This window comes from Sciurus vulgaris, assembly GCF_902686455.1.
Source record: "Sciurus vulgaris genome assembly, chromosome: 15".
Lineage (NCBI taxonomy): Eukaryota > Metazoa > Chordata > Mammalia > Rodentia > Sciuridae > Sciurus > Sciurus vulgaris.
Genome location: NC_136476.1, coordinates 48,249,409 through 48,267,369, shown reverse-complemented (window position 1 = coordinate 48,267,369; position 17,961 = coordinate 48,249,409).

Genomic DNA, 17,961 nt, shown 5'->3' with positions numbered 1-17,961 from the left:
TTTTCTCCATTGCATATTTTTGGCACCTTTGTCTAATATGAGAAAATTGTATTTATTTGGGTATGTGTCCATGTCCTCTATTCTGTACCATTGATGTATGTGTCTATTTTGGTGCCAATACCATGACGTTTTGTTACTATTGCTTTGTAGTATAGTTGAAGATCTGGTATTGCGATACCCACTGCTTCGCTCTTTCTGCTAAGGATTGCTTTAACTATTCTGTGTTTCTTACTCTTCCAGATGAATTTCATAATTTCTTGCTCTTTTTCTGTAAGGTACATCATTGGGATTTTAATTGGAATTGCATTGAATCTGTATAGCACTTTTGGTAGTATGGCCATTTTGACAATATTAATTCTGCCTATCCAAGAGCATGGGAGATCTTTCCATAATTTCTTTCTTTAGTGTTCTTTAGTTCTCATTGTAGAGGTCTTTCACCTCTTTTGTGAGACTGATTCCCAAGTATTTTATTTTTTTCGAGGCTATTGTGAATGGGGTAGTTTTCCTAACTTCTCTTTCTGAAGATTCATCATTTATGTATAAAAATGCATTGGATTTATGAGCATTGATCTTGTAAACTGCTACTTTACTGAATTCACTTATGACTTCTAAAAGTTTTCTGGTGGAATTTCCTGGTTCCTCTAAGTATATAATCATATCTTCAGCAAATAGGGTTAGTTTGAGTTTTTCTTTTCCTGTTCGTATCCCTTTATATCTTTGGTTTTTCTAATTCCTCTAGCTAAAGTTTCAAAGACAATGTTGAATAGAAGTGGTGAAAGAGGGCATCCCTGCCTTGTTCCAGTTTTTAGGGGGAATGATTTCAGTTTTTCACCATTTAGAATGATATTGGCCATGTGCTTAGCATAAATGGCCTTTACAGTGTTAAAGAATGTTTCCACTATCCCTATTTTTTCTAGTGTTTTGAGCATGAAGGGATGCTGTATTTTATCGAATGCTTTTTCTGCATCTATCGAAATAATCATGTGATTCTGAACTTTAAAACTGTTGATATGGTGAATGGCATTTGATGATTTCCAGATGTTGAACCAAACTTGCATCCCTGGGATAAAACCCACTTGATCATGGTGCACTATATTTTTAATATTTTTTGTATGCAATTTGCTAAAATTTTGTTGAGAATTTTTACATCGATGTTCATTAAGGATATTGATCAGAAATTTTCTTTCTTCGATGTGTCTTGATCTGGTTTAGGTATCAGGGTGATATTGGCTTCATAGAATGAGTTTGGGAGGGTTCCCTCCTCTTCTATTTCATGGAATACTTTGAGGAGCATTGGAATGAGCTCTTCTTTAAAGGTTTTGTAGAACTCGGCTGAGAACCCATCTGGTCCTGGACTTTTCTTTGTTGGTAGGATGTTTGATGACCTATTTCATTGCTTGAAATTGATTTATTTCAGTTGTGTATGTCCTCCTGGTTCAGTTTAGGTAATTCATATGTCTCTAAAAACTCATATGTTCATATGTTGAGGTCTTCGAGGTTTTCTGTTTTGTTGGAGTATAGATTTTCAATATAGCTTCTAATTATGTTTGGTAATTCACTTATGTCTGTAGTGATATTTCCTTGTTCAATCCGAATTTTAGTAATTCGAGTTTTCTCTCTCTCTTTGTAAGTGTGGCTAAGGGTTTATCAATTTTGTTTATATTTTCAAAGAACCACATCTTTATTTTGTTAATTTTTTCTAATGTTTATTTTGTTTCAATTTTTTGATTTCAGCTCTGATTTTAACTATTTCCTGTCTTCTACTACTCTTGGCATTGGTCTGCTCTTCTTTTTCTAGGGCTTTGAGCTGTAGTGTTAAGTCATTTATTTGTTGATTTTTACTTCTTTTGTTGACTGCACTCCATGAAATAAATCATCCTCTAAGTACTGCTTTCATAGTGTCCCAGAGATTTTGATGTGATGTGTCTTTGTTCTAGTTTACTTCTAAGAATTTTTTAATTTCCCTCCTGATGTCTTCTGTTATCCATTCATCATATAATAGCATATTATTTAATCTCCAGGTATTGAAGAAGTTTCTGTTTTTTATTCTGTCATTTATTTCTGATTTCAATCCATTATGATCTATAGAATACAAGGTAGTATGTCTATCTTCTTGTATCTGCTAACAGTAGCTTTGTGGCATAAAATATGGTCTATTTTAGAGAAGGATCCATGTGTTGCTGAAAAGAAAGTGTATTCGTTCTTTGTTGGATGGTATATTCTATATATGTCCATTAACTCTAAATTATTGATTGTGTTATTGAGATCTATGGTTTCTTTGTTCAATTTTTGTTTTGACGATCTATCCAGTGGTGAGAGAGGTGTGTTAAAATCACCTAGTATTATTGTGTTGTGGTCTATTTGATTTCTGGAATTGAGAAGGATTTGTTTGACGTACATGGATGAGCCAATGTTCGGGGCATAGATATTTATGATTGTTATGTCTTGCTGATTTATGCTTCCCTTAAGCAGTATGTAATGTCCTTCTTTGTCCCTTCTGACTAGTTTTGGCTTGAAGTCCACATTATCTGAAATAAGGATGCATACTCCAGCTTTTTGCTGTGTCTATGTGCATGGTATGTTTTTTCCCATCCTTTCACCTTTAGTCTGGGGGTATCTCTTTCTATGAGATGAGTCTTTTGCAGGCAGCATATTGTTGGATTATTCTTTTTAATCCAATCTTCCAGTCTATGTCTTTTGATTGATGAGTTCGGGCCATTAACCTGCAGTGTTATTATTGAGATATGATTTGTTTTCTCAGTCATTTGACTCATTTTTGTTTTTTGACATGATTTTGTTTCTCCTTTATTTGGCTATTCATTTTGGTTAGTTTCCCATTGCTAATTTGCATCATTGTTTTTCTTCTCTTCCTCATGGAGTATTTTGCTGAGAATGTTCTGTATTGGTGTCTTTCTTTTTGTAAGTTCTTTTAGCTTTTGTTTATCATGAAGGATTTTATTTCGTCATCAAATCTGAAAGTATGTTTTGCTGGGTATAAGTTTCTTGGTTGGCATCCATTTTCTTTCAGGGCTTGGTAAATGTTGTTCCAAGCCCTTCTGGCTCTTAGGGTTTGGGTTGAAAAATCTGCTGATATTCTTATTGGTTTCCCCCTGAGTGTAATTTGATTCTTTTCTCTCGCAGCCTTTAAATTTCTGTCTTTATTTTGAATGTTAGGTATTTTCATAATAATATGCCTTGGTGTGAGTCTGTTGTAATTTTGTGTATTTGGAGTCCTATAAGCCTCTTGTACTTGATTTTCCATTTCATTCTTCAGATCTGGGAAATTTTCTGATATTATTTCATTGAATAGATTGTTCATTCCTTTGGTTTTTTTCTCTGTGTCTTCCTCAATCCCAATAATTCTTAAATTTGGCCTTTCAATGATATCCCACAATTCTTGTAGATTCTGTTCATGATTTCTTACCATCTTCTATGTTTGATAAATTTAGTTTTCATGATTAAATATTTTGTCTTCAGTGTCTGAGGTTCTGTCTTCCAGGTGTTCTATCCTATTGGATATGCTTTCTATGGAGTTTTCACCTTGGTTTATTTTTTCCTTCATTTCAAGGATTTCTGTTTGTTTGTTTTTTCAGTATCTCTAACTCTTTATTGAAATGATCTCTTGTTTCCCGTATTTGCTCTTTTAACTGTTGATTAGTGCGATCATTTAATGCCTGCATTTACTCTTTCATCTCTTCCTTCAGTGCCTGCATTTGCTCTTTCATCTCCTCGTTTGCTTCCCTGATTGTTTTAATTATGTACATTCTGAACTCCCTTTCTGACATTTCTTCTACTGTGCTGTCATTGGGTTTTATTGATATAGTATCTAGGTATTTTGGGGACATTTTCTTCCCTTGTTTTCTCATACTGGTCAGATATCAGTGGGACTCTGAGATATTGCAGATTTCCTCTATTGGCTTATAGTGTCCCTGTAGATTTCCAGTGTATCACCTCCCAGCCTTCAGTAGTCTGATGTTGGAGGAACTTGATAACGCAGTGCTTCTGAACAAAGCTGCCCCTAGCCTGCTACCGGGTCCAGAGCTTGGGTCTGGTTCTGCATGGGAATCCTCTCACTGGGTGTTCCTGTTCCTAGAAGCTGGCTATAGATAGGGCCTTCCCCCGCCTGAGGGAGCCAGGCTGCTCGGGGAAAGCCTCTCTGTAACCTGCCTTGGTCCCAGAAACCGCCTGCGTGCTGGGGCCGCCGCTGGGTCTGGGGCTGGGTCTGTGAGGAAAAGCTCTCACTGGGCAGGCCTGCTCCTAGAAGCTGACTGTGGATTGAGCCTGCTGGAGAGAGCAGGGCTGCTTGGGGAAGACTCTCACTGCCCTGCCCTGCTCCAAGAAGCTGCCCCCTCTGGGCCTGCTGCCCAGCCTGAGTTTCACCCAGTGCGAGAGACCCACCACGGAGCTCTATGTTGGTCCGAGTCTCTCAATACCTCCCCTTCTTGAATCCTGAGTTCTGGAGCAACGAGAGAAGCAGTCACCCTCTAGTCCATCATCTTGGATCTTGTAAAATATTTATACATGCACATAGTATGATTTTGTCAAGTTTTTTCTCCATTTCCTCCTCCCCTTTCCCATCCCTCCAGCCTTCATCCAATCTTCTTGTACACCACTGACGTTCTATTTTTATGATATCTGTCCACCTCTCCCCCTTTCTGCCCCTTATTTTACTCTAGTTTCTGCATATAAGAAAAAATATTTGACTCACTTGTTTTTTGAGTCTGGCTTATTTTACTTAGTATGATATTCTCCAGTTACGTTCATTTATCAGTGAAAGTCATACTTAATTTCTTCTTTATGTCTGAGTAAAGCTCCATTTTGCGTGTGTGTGTGTATATATATGTGTATATATATATATATGTCATGCAGCAGTATATGTATATCACATATATATGTGATATATATACACATATATATATACCTATATATATCACATTTTCTTATTTCATTTGTCTATTGACAGACTTGACAGACATCAAGTCAGGTTCCATAGTTAAAATATTATAAGTTGCTCTGCTATAAACATTGATGTGGCTATTTTACTGTAGTATGCTGACTTCATTTTTTTTTGATAAATAACCAAAGTGGTGGAATACTATGTCATATGGTGGTCCCATTCCTGGTTTAGGGGGAATTAATTTCTTTAATAATAAATTTATCTTGATAATTGCCATTCTGACAGCAGAGAAATGAACTCAGTGTAATTTTGATTTGTACATTCCTGATCACTAGAGATGTTGAACATTTTTCATATATTTGTTGGCCATTTATTGTTTCTTTTGAGAAATATCTGTTTAGTTCTCTTTCTTTTTTCTGTATTGGATTATTTGGATTGTGTGTGTGTGTGCTTCTGTGTGTGTGTTAATTGTTTTAATTCTTTATATTTTCTGGATAATAATCACTTGTCAGAGAAGCAGTTGGAAAGATATTCTTCCATTCTGTATTCTCTCTTTTCATAGACTTTTTAAATTTATTTTAATTATTTGAGGAACACTTCTTTTAGGAATATTTATTAAAGCATTTTAATTTAATACTGTCCCACTTACTGAATCTTGGCTTTATTTCTCAAGTTTTGGGGTTTTTGTTAAGGAATTTGGTACTTGCACCAATATGATGAATATGTGGTCTTCCAGCAGTTGCAACATTTCTGGTCAAATTTCTAAGTTTTGATACAATTTAATTTGACTTTTGGTCAGGATGAGAGTCAAGGATCTAGTTTCATTCTTCTATGTATGGATTTCCAGTTTTCCCAGTACCGTTTGTTAAAAAGGCTATTCTTTCTCCAAACTTTATTGTTAGGTACCGGGATGGGAGCTGGATTTTAATCACAGGCCTTTTCTGCATCTACTGAGATGATCTTATGATTCTTGTTCTTAATTCTATTTAAAAGGTGAATTAATCTATTGATTTGGATACGTTGAGCCAACCTTGCATCACTGGGATGAAAACAAGTTGATTATCTTCTTCAAGATGTGTTTTTAAATACTCTTTGTTAATATTATATTAAGGATTTTTGCGCCTATTTTCACCAGAGTATTGTGTGGTTTTCTTTCCTTGATATGTCTTCATCTGGTTTTGGTATTAGGCTTATGTTGGCTTCATGAAATTCATTTGAGAGTGGTCTCTCCCTTTCAATTTCATAGAATGATTTGAGGAAGATTGATTTTAGTTTTTCTTTAAAGGTCTGGGTAAGCTCAATTGAGAATCCATCTGGTCCTGGCCTTTTCTTTGTTGGAAGGCTTTTAATTACTGTTCCAATTTCCTTACTTGATATAGGCCTGCTTAGAGTTTACATATGTCCCTGGTTCAATGTGGGCAGGCCATATGTGTCTAGAAATTTGTTAATGTCTTCTAGATTTTCCAGTTTATTGGAGTATTGATTTCAAAACAGTTTCTAGTGATTCTATCAATTTCAGAGATCTCTGTGGTACTATCTTCTTTTTGACCCTAATTATATTCATTTAGGTCTTCTCTTTCTTTCTTTTTTAATTTATTTTTATTGAAAACAAATGGGATACATCTTGTTTCTCTGTTTGTACATGAAGTAGAGGCATACCATTTGTGTAATCATACATTTACCTTGGGTTAATAGTTTTTGATTCATTCTGATATTTTTTTTCTCCTCCGCACCCCTCCCACACCTCTTTTCCCTCTATACAGTCCCTCCTTTCTCCATTCTTGCCCCCCAGCCCCCATTTATGTGTCACTTCCCCACGGGGTGAGTCTTCCTTGCTGGGTGAGGCTTTCCCACCAGGGCAGTAGAACCAGAGACACAGGCCCAGATCAGACGTGCCCCCATCTGCAGTCTAGTACCCCTTTGGCTGACTATCAGTCAACAAGTGGAGACGCCTCTGCCCACTGACAGGGAATATACCCCAACTGAAGGCCACCACCCATAGAGGGGCAGCTTCCTTGTACAGCACCACATTATCAAGTTCCTCCAAGACTTCAGGCTACTGAAGGCTAAGAGGTGAGTTATTGGAAATCTATAGAAACAATATTAGTCAATAGAGGAAATCTTCAATATCTCAGTTTCACTACTAGAGGGGTAGATACCTGAGCAGTATTAGAAAAAAAGGGAAGAAAATGTCCCAAACAAACCTAGATGGTACAGTGATAAAATTCAATGACAGCATGGCAGAAGAAATGTCAGAAAGGGAGTTCAGAATGTACGTAATTAAAATGATCAGAGAAGCAAATGATGAGATGAAAGAGCAAATGCAGGCTTTGAACGATTGCATCACTCAACAGTTAAAAGAGCAAATGTGGGAAGCAAAAGATCATTTCAATAAAGAGTTAGACCAAGGAGTGGGATAGCTGGGTCAAATGGTGGTTCCATTCCAAGCTTTCTGAAGAATCTCCATACTGCTTTCCACAGGGGCTGCACTAATTTCAACCCCACCAGCAATGTATGAGTGTACCTTTTTCCCCACATCCTCGCCAACACTTATTGTTGCTTGTGTTCTTGATAATTGCCATTCTAATTGGGGTGAGATGAAATCTTAGGGTAGTTTTGATTTGCATTTCTCTTATTACTAGAGATGTTGAACATTTTTTCATATATCTGTTGATTGCTTGTACATCTTCTTCTGTGAAGTGTCTGTTCATTTCCTTAGCCCATTTGTTGATTGGATTATTTGTATTCTTGGAGTAGAGTTTTTTGAGTTCTTTATAGATTCTGGAAATTAGCACTCTATCTGAAGTATGAGTGGCAAAGATATTCTCCCACTCTGTAGGCTCTCTCTTCACATTGCTGATAGTTTCCTTTGCTGAGAGAAAGCTTTTTAGTTTGAATCTATCCCAGTTGTTGATTCTTGCTTTTACTTCTTGGGCTAATGGAGTCCTGTTAAGAAAGTCTGATCCTAAGTCAACTAGTTGAAGGTTTGGACCTACTTTTTCTTCTATAAGATGCAGGGTCTCTGGTTTGATTCGGAGGTCCTTGATACCCAAAGAACTTAAAATCAGCATACTACAGAGATACAGCCACATCAATGTTCATAGCTGCTCAATTCACCATAGCCAGATTGTGGAACCAACTTAGATGCCCTTCAGTTGATGAATGGATAAAGAAACTGTGGCGCATATATATATATATATATATAATGGAATATTACTCTGCCATGAAGAATGATGAAATTATGGCATTTGCAGGCAAATGGATGAAATTGGAGGATATCATGCTAAGTGAGATAAGGCAATCTCAAAAAACTAAAGGATGAATGATCTCGCTGATAAGCGGATGAGGACATATAATGGGGGTAGGAGGGGTTAGCGTTGGGGTTAGGGTTAGGTTTAGGGTTAGGGATAAGGAGGGTGGTAAGAATGGAGGAAGGAAGGACTGCATAGAGAGCAAAGAGGGGTGGGAGGGGTGGGGGGAAGGGAAAAAAATAACAGAATGAATCAAACAACATTGCCCTATGTAAATTTATGACTTTTAATAAAAAAATAAAAATAAAAAATAAAGAGTTAGAGATACTGAAAAAACAAAACAGACAGAAATCCTTGAAATGAAGGAAACAATAAACCAAATAAGCACTCCATAGAAAGCATAACCAATAGGATAGAACACCTGGAAGACAGAACCTCAGACATTGAAAACAAAATATTTAACCTTGAAAACAAAGTTGACCAAACAGAGAAGATGGTAAGAAATCATGAATAGAATCTACAAGAATTATGGAATATCATGGAAAGGCCAAATTTAAGAATTATTGGGATTGAGGAAGGCTGAGAGAAACAAACCAAAGGAATGAACAATCTATTCAATGAAATAATATCAGAAAATTTCTCAGATCTGAAGAATAAAATGGAAAATCAAATACAAAATACAAGAGGCTTATAGGACTCCAAATATACAAAATTACAATAGACCCACACCAATGCACATTATAATGAAAATACCTAACATATAAAATAAAGACAGAATTTTAAAGTCTGCAACAGAAAAAAATCAAATTACATTCAGGGGAAAACCAATACAGATATCAGCAGATTTTTCAACCCAGACCCTAAAAGCTAGAAGGGCCTGGAACAACATTTTTCAAGCTCTGAAAGGAAATGGATGCCAACCAAGAATCTTATGCCCAGCAAAATTTACCTTCAGATTTGACGATGAAATAAAATCCTTCCATGATAAACTAAAGCTAAAAGAATTTATAAATAGAAAGCTGACACTGCAGAACATTCTCTGCAAAATATTCTATGAGGAAGAGATGAAAAACAATGATGTAAATCAGCAAAGGGGGAAACTAGCCTAAAGGAACAGCCAAATAAAGGAGAAACCAAGTGGTGTCAAAAAGAAAACCAAAATTAAAACAAAACAAAATAAAAATACAAAAATAGGTCTTCTCTTTTTTTGGTAAGTTTGTCTATCTTTTCAAAGAACCAGCTCTTTGTTGCATTGATTATTTGTATTGATTTTGTTCTCAATTCAATCAATTTTGCCTCTGATGTCATTAATTCCCTGTATTTTACTAATTTTGGCCTTAGTTTGTTGTTTCTTTTCCTAGGTCTTGAGAAATAGCATTGGATTATTTCTTTGGGATCTTTCTATTTCTTTAATTTTATAAACTTTCCTCTTAGAACTACTTTCATACTCTCCCAGAGATTTTGGTATGTTATGTCTCTGTTCTTATTTATAGTTAAGAATTTCTTGATTTTTTTCTCATTTCTACTATGATCCTCATTTAAAAGCATATTTTTTCTATCTATATGTACTTATGCAGTTTCTATAATTTTTTCTTATTGTTGATGTCTAATTTCATTCTATTATGATCTGATAATTTGCAATGGATCATATTATTTTTTTCATGTTTGCTAAGACTTACATTTTGACTTCTAATATGATCTATTTTTGAAAAGATCCCATTAGCTGAATTCAGCTGTTATGTAATTTATAGTATTATATCCTATTATTCAGGTCAGAATATCTTTATTAATTTTATGTTTGGATGACCTCTTTTTTGATGATAGGGGTGAGTTGAACTCATTTAGTATTATTATTTTGGAGTCTATCTCAGATTTAATGTAAAGAAGTATTTTCCTGAAATTAGTTGTATTAACATTTGGGGCTTTTTATTATTGTTATATCTTCTTAATGAACCAATTGTTTTTTAACAATATGTAATGAACTTCTTTGTATTTTATACTTAACTTTTGCTTGCAATCTGCTTTTTCAGATATGAGAAGAGTTACTCCTGCTTATTTTCAGACTCAATTTGCAGGAAATATTTTTCAGATCCTTTACTTTCAGCCTATGGGTGATGCTTAAGAGATGATTTTCTTACAAATAGTTTATAATTAGATCTTGGTTTTCAATCCTTTCTGCTAATCTATGTCTTTAATTGGTGAATTGAGACCATTTACACTCATTGTTATCATGCACAGATATTTATTATTTCATGCCATTTTAGTTTGTTTGCTATATTTAATTTGCCCTTGATTTTCACTCAGTTTGTTGCTCTTTTGGTAAACTTCATCTGTTGAAGAGTTTTAGGGCTTGTTTCTGAGTTCTTGTTGTTCTTGTATATTTTTAAGTATTCTTAAATGCTGCCTCTTTGGTCATGAATTCTTTCAGTTTATCTGATATTCTTTGTTTTTGTTTTTGTTTTTGATTGTTTGTTTTTTGTTTTTTGTTCTTCTTGCTGGCCACACTGTCCTTTCTCTGCCTGTGTTCCCCTCTCCATCCAGCAGCCAAAACTACTGTCTCAGCTACCAGCCATTCTCGTGTATCTCTAATGTATTATTTCTTATATTATGTTCAAAGTTTCTGGCTTTTTGTGTCTCTGTTACTGTACAGTATTAAGTTACCCACCTTAATGGACTGAGGAGCAACCTTCCCATTACATAAGTTCAGTGCTAAGGAACTTCTGGGAAGTGTATCCTTCCCCTAATCTCCTACCTTCTCTCTTACTACATTACTACTATTTAAATTATTTTAAAGGTGTACCAGTGGCATTATGGTTTAGATATTATGTGTCCCCAAAAAGTTCAAGTGTGAGACAATGCAAGAAGGTGAAGAGGTGAAATGATTGAGTTATCAGAGCCTTAACTTAAGCAGTACATTAATCCCCTGATAGGGATTAACTGAGTTGTGACTGTAGGCAGGTAGGTATGGCTGAAGGAGGTGGGCCATTGAGGACATGCTTTTGGGGTATATACCTTGGGCCTGGAGTTTGGTCTCTCTGCTTCCTGGTAGCCATGGTCTGTCCTGCTTTCCTCTACCATATACTTTTGCCATGATGTTCAGCCTCATCTCAAATTTTAAGGAATGCAGCCTGCTAACTATGGTTTGAGACCTCTGAAACCATGAGCTCCAAAATAAACTTTTCCTCCTCTAATTGTTGTTGTCAGGCCTTTTGGTCACAGCTGTGATAAAGCTTACTAAAACAAGTGGTATCTTGTGTTTTATAATTAACAAGCAACTTATCAGTTCCTCATTTGCTCCCCCTTTTTAACTTTTGAAATATTTTAACATGGAATCACAAGAATTACTAATGTAATGTTATATTTTTCAAACAGCAACAGAAACTAAGGATGGGGCAGGTGTTTAACTAAGGATGGGGCAGAAAACCGCGTCTTCTTTGCCCGGCTTGCTCCAAGCGGTTCAGCGTGGCTTCTTGCGCTTACGGCCCAACCAGCGAGACAGAAGACACGTACACTTCAGAGGTTCATGAAGCAGCTTCCCCTTTATTCAAATAACACCCTCAATATATAAGCAGTCTCATGCATAATCAATTGTAACCAGATATGTCCATCCAATCCTGTTAAAGGTCAAGCAATCACTCCCTCGAGCATACATGTAAAGTGTATCTGTCCACGTGCTAGGCGGCTGAACTGATTATCATACAGCCAATTGTAAACGTGTCCTGCCATTCTCCAGGCATAATTAGGACGCCTTTTGCTCTCTGCCAGTCGCCATATTTAGATGCACGTGGCGTAACCCTGGGCCCTGGGTTTTGCCTGCCATAGTCTCTTTCACTAGCAGCTGCTGTTGTTATTAGTCTTGCATTTTTTTTTTTTTTTGTTTTGTTTTGTTTTGCGGTGCTGGGGATTGAACCCAGGGCCTTGTGCTTACAAAGCAAGCACTCTACCAACTGAGCTATATCCCCAGCCCTAGTCTTGCATTCTTATACATCTTCGGGCAAGAAGTATCATTCTTAATGTTAGTACATGTTTCTAAACTCCAAAAGACACATATCACTCTAACTGGAATTATTTCATCCTTCTCTGTTTTTTCCTCCTAATGCAAAATTTAGGCCTGGAGATTTCATAAAAATACATTCAACATGAGTTAGTATACTTTGATGCACCCATTCTTTCAGTTATACACTATAATGGACAGATGTTCTACTATCTCATAGTAAAAGAGTTGATTCTATTGCAGTGAAAGAGAGAGAAGACATCCTGCTTTACTATTTGGGGCCTATCTCTAAAATGTTTATTGTATGTATTTGGGAATAACTTTTGTAGTATACAGCTTGTGATTTTAAAAATTTAAATGAAAAATCTCTCTGTAGGCACTTTTCTGTCTAATAGGGTACTAAGAGGTGAAAGTTCAAATTTTGAAACTCAAAGATTCTAATAAAGAATTTAACTTTAAAATGACTTGCTTTAAAATTAGAGTCATCACATCCTAGAATTCCACTGTGAGATCTTGTCTCATTTTGAATGTCATGATGACTAAAATTCCTCACCCACCTCTCCATCCCCATCCTCCACAAAGGCTTTGAAATGAAATTTCCTGTAAATTCTTTAGCTATTTTGACTTGTAATGGGGAAGATATATTTAGTCATAACCTTACAATGAGAGTGAAATAGCAAACTCACTCCAACTGAAAAATACATCTTTTGTTCTTTTGGCAAAATGTCCCATGGCAGCTGTCTGTTGGTCCTAAAAATGACACCATGCTAAGATCTATGATTGCTAAGGGTAAGTTTTCCAGCAAGCTATGGTCTCTGTATCTGTACAGAAATCAGTGCATTTCAGTCTTCTCGTGAGATTCTGCACTTTAAGGAATTATTTTCATAGTTACAGTATTGCCTTTTAAATTTTTTCATGGTATCAACTCTGACAAACTTTTCCTTTGAAGGGGAAGATGTTTTCAAATGTGTGGTTATGATTTTCTTTTAGCAGATTTTGACTTGTATTTTGAAGATTTGTGTTAATGCTTTTATTAGTTAATTTCATAAATGTGTCAGAAAATTGTCCTCACTCTGTCACTGGAAAGGAGCATGTATGTAGCACATTTATGCAGTTTATAGCAGCATAGATTTCAAATCCTGGCAAGCACTTCAGAGGAAATACAAGTGTTAGTGTGACTTTTTGACATTGGGAGTTAGAAGGTCACCTGAGTAATTAGTGCTAGATAAAGCCCCAGGACATACTGTAACACTGTGATCATTCCAACAATGCCCCTGCGACTAACAAGCACAGAGTAGAAGGAACTTATTTATGAATTGTGAAAATATTCTTAGCTATTTTTCAAATACCTTAGGCTTCCTCAAATTGCAGAATTCTTTGAGGGAAGGTGTTTTGTCTAATTTGCAAAAAAAAAAAAAAAAAAAACCAAAAGTGGATTATGCACATCAACACATAATTTGAAGAATAGCTAACAAATATTAACTTATCATGTGGTTTAACCTGTAAAATAGAGATTTAATAAAGATATTTTTAAAAATATTTTTTCTTAGATATTTGATTTTCTTTTCAACTTTTTTTCACTTCATTAAGACTCTGAGTAGACTTGAGAGACTGAATTAATCCAGGTCATCAGCAAACATTTATCACTGTTTTAAATTAATTGTGCTGAATTACATACCTTTTTGCATTATTTCATGTGATAGCTCTATCTATAAGGAATTATAGATTAGTTTTTTATGGACATAAACAATGAGATACAAAAATTAATGCCACTATAAATCATGTGCTTTAATGAAAGTCAACTCAAAGATTTCTGAAAAGAAAGGAATGCATGTGTATTCTCCAATATTATTCCCCCAAAATACATGGCTATAATATGTATAACATGTTACAGAATTATATAGCTTTCCTCAAAAAATAAAGTTACAGAAGTGAAAACATTGTTGTATTGGCATAAGGATAGATATATGTACTAATGGAATATGATTGACAGATCAGAAATAAGCCCATACACCTGTGTCCAAATGTACATCTGTGTACATGTGTATGTCTGAATATATGTGTGTATTACAGCCTAACAAGAAGTTCTTTTTGTTACTACATTTTATCCATGATACAGAAAGCATGTTTACAAATAAAATTAACACAATAAAGATTATGATGCTGATGAGTATAAAAGCATTCAGGACAGAGTGTGTTTTCAAAATAACATAGTCAGACAACACTCTATAATGTGTGAGCCCTTTATCAATTTCATATTTCTTTTCGAAGAGCTGTAGTCAAGGACAATGAAATGAGTTTCCAGGTGCTATCAACAGGAGTTTGTTTCTGTTGACAATAAATCAATAACTCCTTTTGATATGACACTTATAGTGTTAAGAATCTTTGCAGTAATCTACTCTCTCTATTGCAGATATTTGTGCCTTAGATTCTTTAAAAGTGCTCCTCCTACTAAATGTTGTTCTGGTGAAAATTAACTCCTTAGCCCAAGGATGAATAGCTACTTAGGTTATGTAGAAGAATAGCATCCTTTGTTAAGAAATTAATGGAAGGTGTAAGAATATATATATGGGAATCAAGGTGGAGCAGGAAAAGAAACTGATGTATTCAGTTTCAATTAAAGAATAAAGCGCAGATGACAACTTAAACTATGAATAATTTTATTAAAAGGTCTGTATTAGAAAATGAGAAAATAAATTATATATGCAATCTATTAATAGTTTTAAATTGTTTTATAAATATATTTTTAAATTTAATTTATTTTTATTTTACAGACTGCATTTTAATTCATTGTGCACAAAGGGAGTATAACTTTTCATTTCATCCTATGGTTGTACACGATGTAGATCCACACCTTTCGTGTAATCATACATGTACATAGCTAAATTGTTTTATATTTAAATGCCTATTCAACAACTCCACAAAGTAGGCACAACTAACTCAGTTTACATACGGGTAAACTGAGATAAATAAATAAGATTTCACACCCTGAAATGACAGATTGAGAAATTAAAATCCATTTCTCTTAGGTTTCTAAATATTGTGAATTTCCTGACATAAATCACTCATATTTTTAACAATCTACTTATTTCTCTCAGTTAATAACATGCTCATCCACATGAAAACATTCTGTGAGGTATGATATATGCTAACCAAATGATACATTTGCCATGGAAGTATCTATTCTTTATATATAAATGTTCCAGCTAAATGTGGCAACGTCTCAGATGTAGAGGAAGTTTATTTGAGGACTAAGGGTTATAGATGTGACTTCAGTTTGTTTCTTCAGAGTTTATTTTCCCTGAACTATTTTAAATAGTGCAGATTGTCTTTACCTCAAACTACTGTTCCAGTTTAAAAAATGTATAAGAAGTATTGTTAAATGTCACACTGATTTGGAAAACAGAATTTATTGACTTTGACCATGTCTCTTTGTAACATCAACTCAAGGACAACTTATAATAAACTTAGTAATCAACTTATAATAAACTTTAGCAAAATTTGGTATTATACAAGTATTACCAACATTAAAGTCTCCTCATTTTAATATTTTTCATCACATAGTAATCCAAACTGTACAATGATCAGCTCTAATAATCAAAGGGAATCATTGTATGATTTCATACTTATTCAATCATGACCTATTATCTTGAAATGAGAAATGAAGTTCCTGGGATGCTGCTAACTGCATATTCACACTAATAGTGTATTTATCATTATTATGGTAACTTGTTTAATTTTCTGAGTCCTGTTTTTAATAGATGAACAATTTCTATTTCTTTTGTTGATTTTCTGATCAGTACAAATGACATTTTTACTTAGAATCTAACATCTCTCCCACATAAATTCTTTCTTCTTCCTTATATTGCCTAATGGTTAATTATGACCATTAAACCAAATGTAAATGCACCAGATGGTTATTACAATCCATTCCGACTCTTATGATCTGCCCCCTTTCAGTATCAGCAATTCCCTGAGTTCAATTTTGACCAATAAACTGTACTCACTGTGGATCCCCAGAAATATATTATTGACAGGAATGAATTAAAATAAGTTTTCATAATGAAAATGATGCAGGTGGGCACTATAGAGACATACACGTTGATTTTAGTTGTCTCTGTAACACTGCTTATCAAACTCTATTGTGAACACAAATTAGCCTGCATTCTTATAAAAACACAGGTTCTGACTCAGTAGAACTTGGTTGGGACACAAGATTGTGCATTTGTATCAGACTCCCTGGTCCTACTTAATGATACTGATTCAAGGACCACAATATTTTGAAATTCTCCTGATATAAAAGCAAAATGACCACACTAAAGTCTTTTCTCCATATGACTTAATATTCTGTGTTGTCTCCTTCTTTACTTGTCTTCTTGATCATCTTTAAAACGTGCAAAGTTTATGCAAATTTCTGTAGTCTTCTCATGTACTTTAAAATACTTTAGAACAGCAACTTTGTCTTTAATCTCAGCATTCTCCAATCCTAATATAGTGCATGAAAACTGCTCAGAATATTTCAATTGAATGTTAGGTAATTTAAAGAAATGGGTTAATGATGAACGTAAAATATATTCTCTTTGTTCTGATCTCATTAAATAATTGTACCTGAAGTGAATCTTTTCAATTTTTTTGTGAAGAAAAGAATTATAATGTGGAAAGATAAATTATAGAATAGCAAAGTGACAGTATGCTATAAATAGAAAGGAAGAAAATAAGGTGATTAAAAGCACAGACTCTCGTGGCAGGTCTTCTTGATCTCAGTCTTGCGTCTACTACGTCTGGCAGTGTGACTTATGTTAGAAGTATAACCTAGTGGTGCTCAAGTTCTTCATTTACAAAATGAGGATATTAAAAACACTCACAAATTAGATTTTAATTAGAAAATTTATGTAAAATACTTAAAAGAAAGTCATGCCAATAGCTCATATATATAATAGCAATTTTTACAAATGCTTAGTCTTTCAGAAAATGTTTTACTCCCATTGAAAGTTAAAATTACAAAGTTCATAGGTAATTGAGTATCTTGCATACCAGTCAATTGTCCTTTACTTTATAGAATTATTAATTGTTTCTAAAACTAAGAAGCTTTTCACTTGTAAAATTATGCCAGAACTTTATTATTTAAAGCATAACTTCCTTTAATTAAAGGAAGGATACTTTTTTAAAAGCAGTGCAATTATATAACTTAAGCTTTTATTTTTGCCTACACAGTCAGTTTAATTAGAAGACCTAGGTGTGTTTGAGTTTGCATTGGACCGTAGATATGTTCTCTTCTTTGAGAAGAAATTGGCTAGGTTTACTGTGGTGTATTTTAAGACAGTTACCTTTTGCCTTGCTGAATAATTATTGCAATGCCACATTAAATAGAGTTATCTGGTTGAGTCTTTGTCTTATTTTCAATTTAATTTTAGTAGAAAAGTGCTTTTGGGTGTGAATTATAAAAGGAATATCTACCACCAGCAAACTCTGAAAGAGTCTGGCTTCCAAATCTTTTTAAAAAGTGAAGGGAAAAATGCCCACCATATATGTCTATACCTGAGGTAGAATTATGTTTATTTTATGCACAAACAATGCACAGAAATAAAAGTGGAACAGGCTGCTGAGATGATTAAAGAGCCTAGTAGCTAAAGGAAGATGATCAGACTTTGAGCACTGGTCATGCGAGTTTTGTATTTTGGGACAATTTTGTAATCTCACTGCACATTTCTGAACATTCATTTATGGGATTAATGTGGAAATGAGGAATAAGCAATTGATCAGAGTTCTCAAAGAATTTCTTCTGTAATAATGCTCATAAGTTAACTTGCACCCTGACT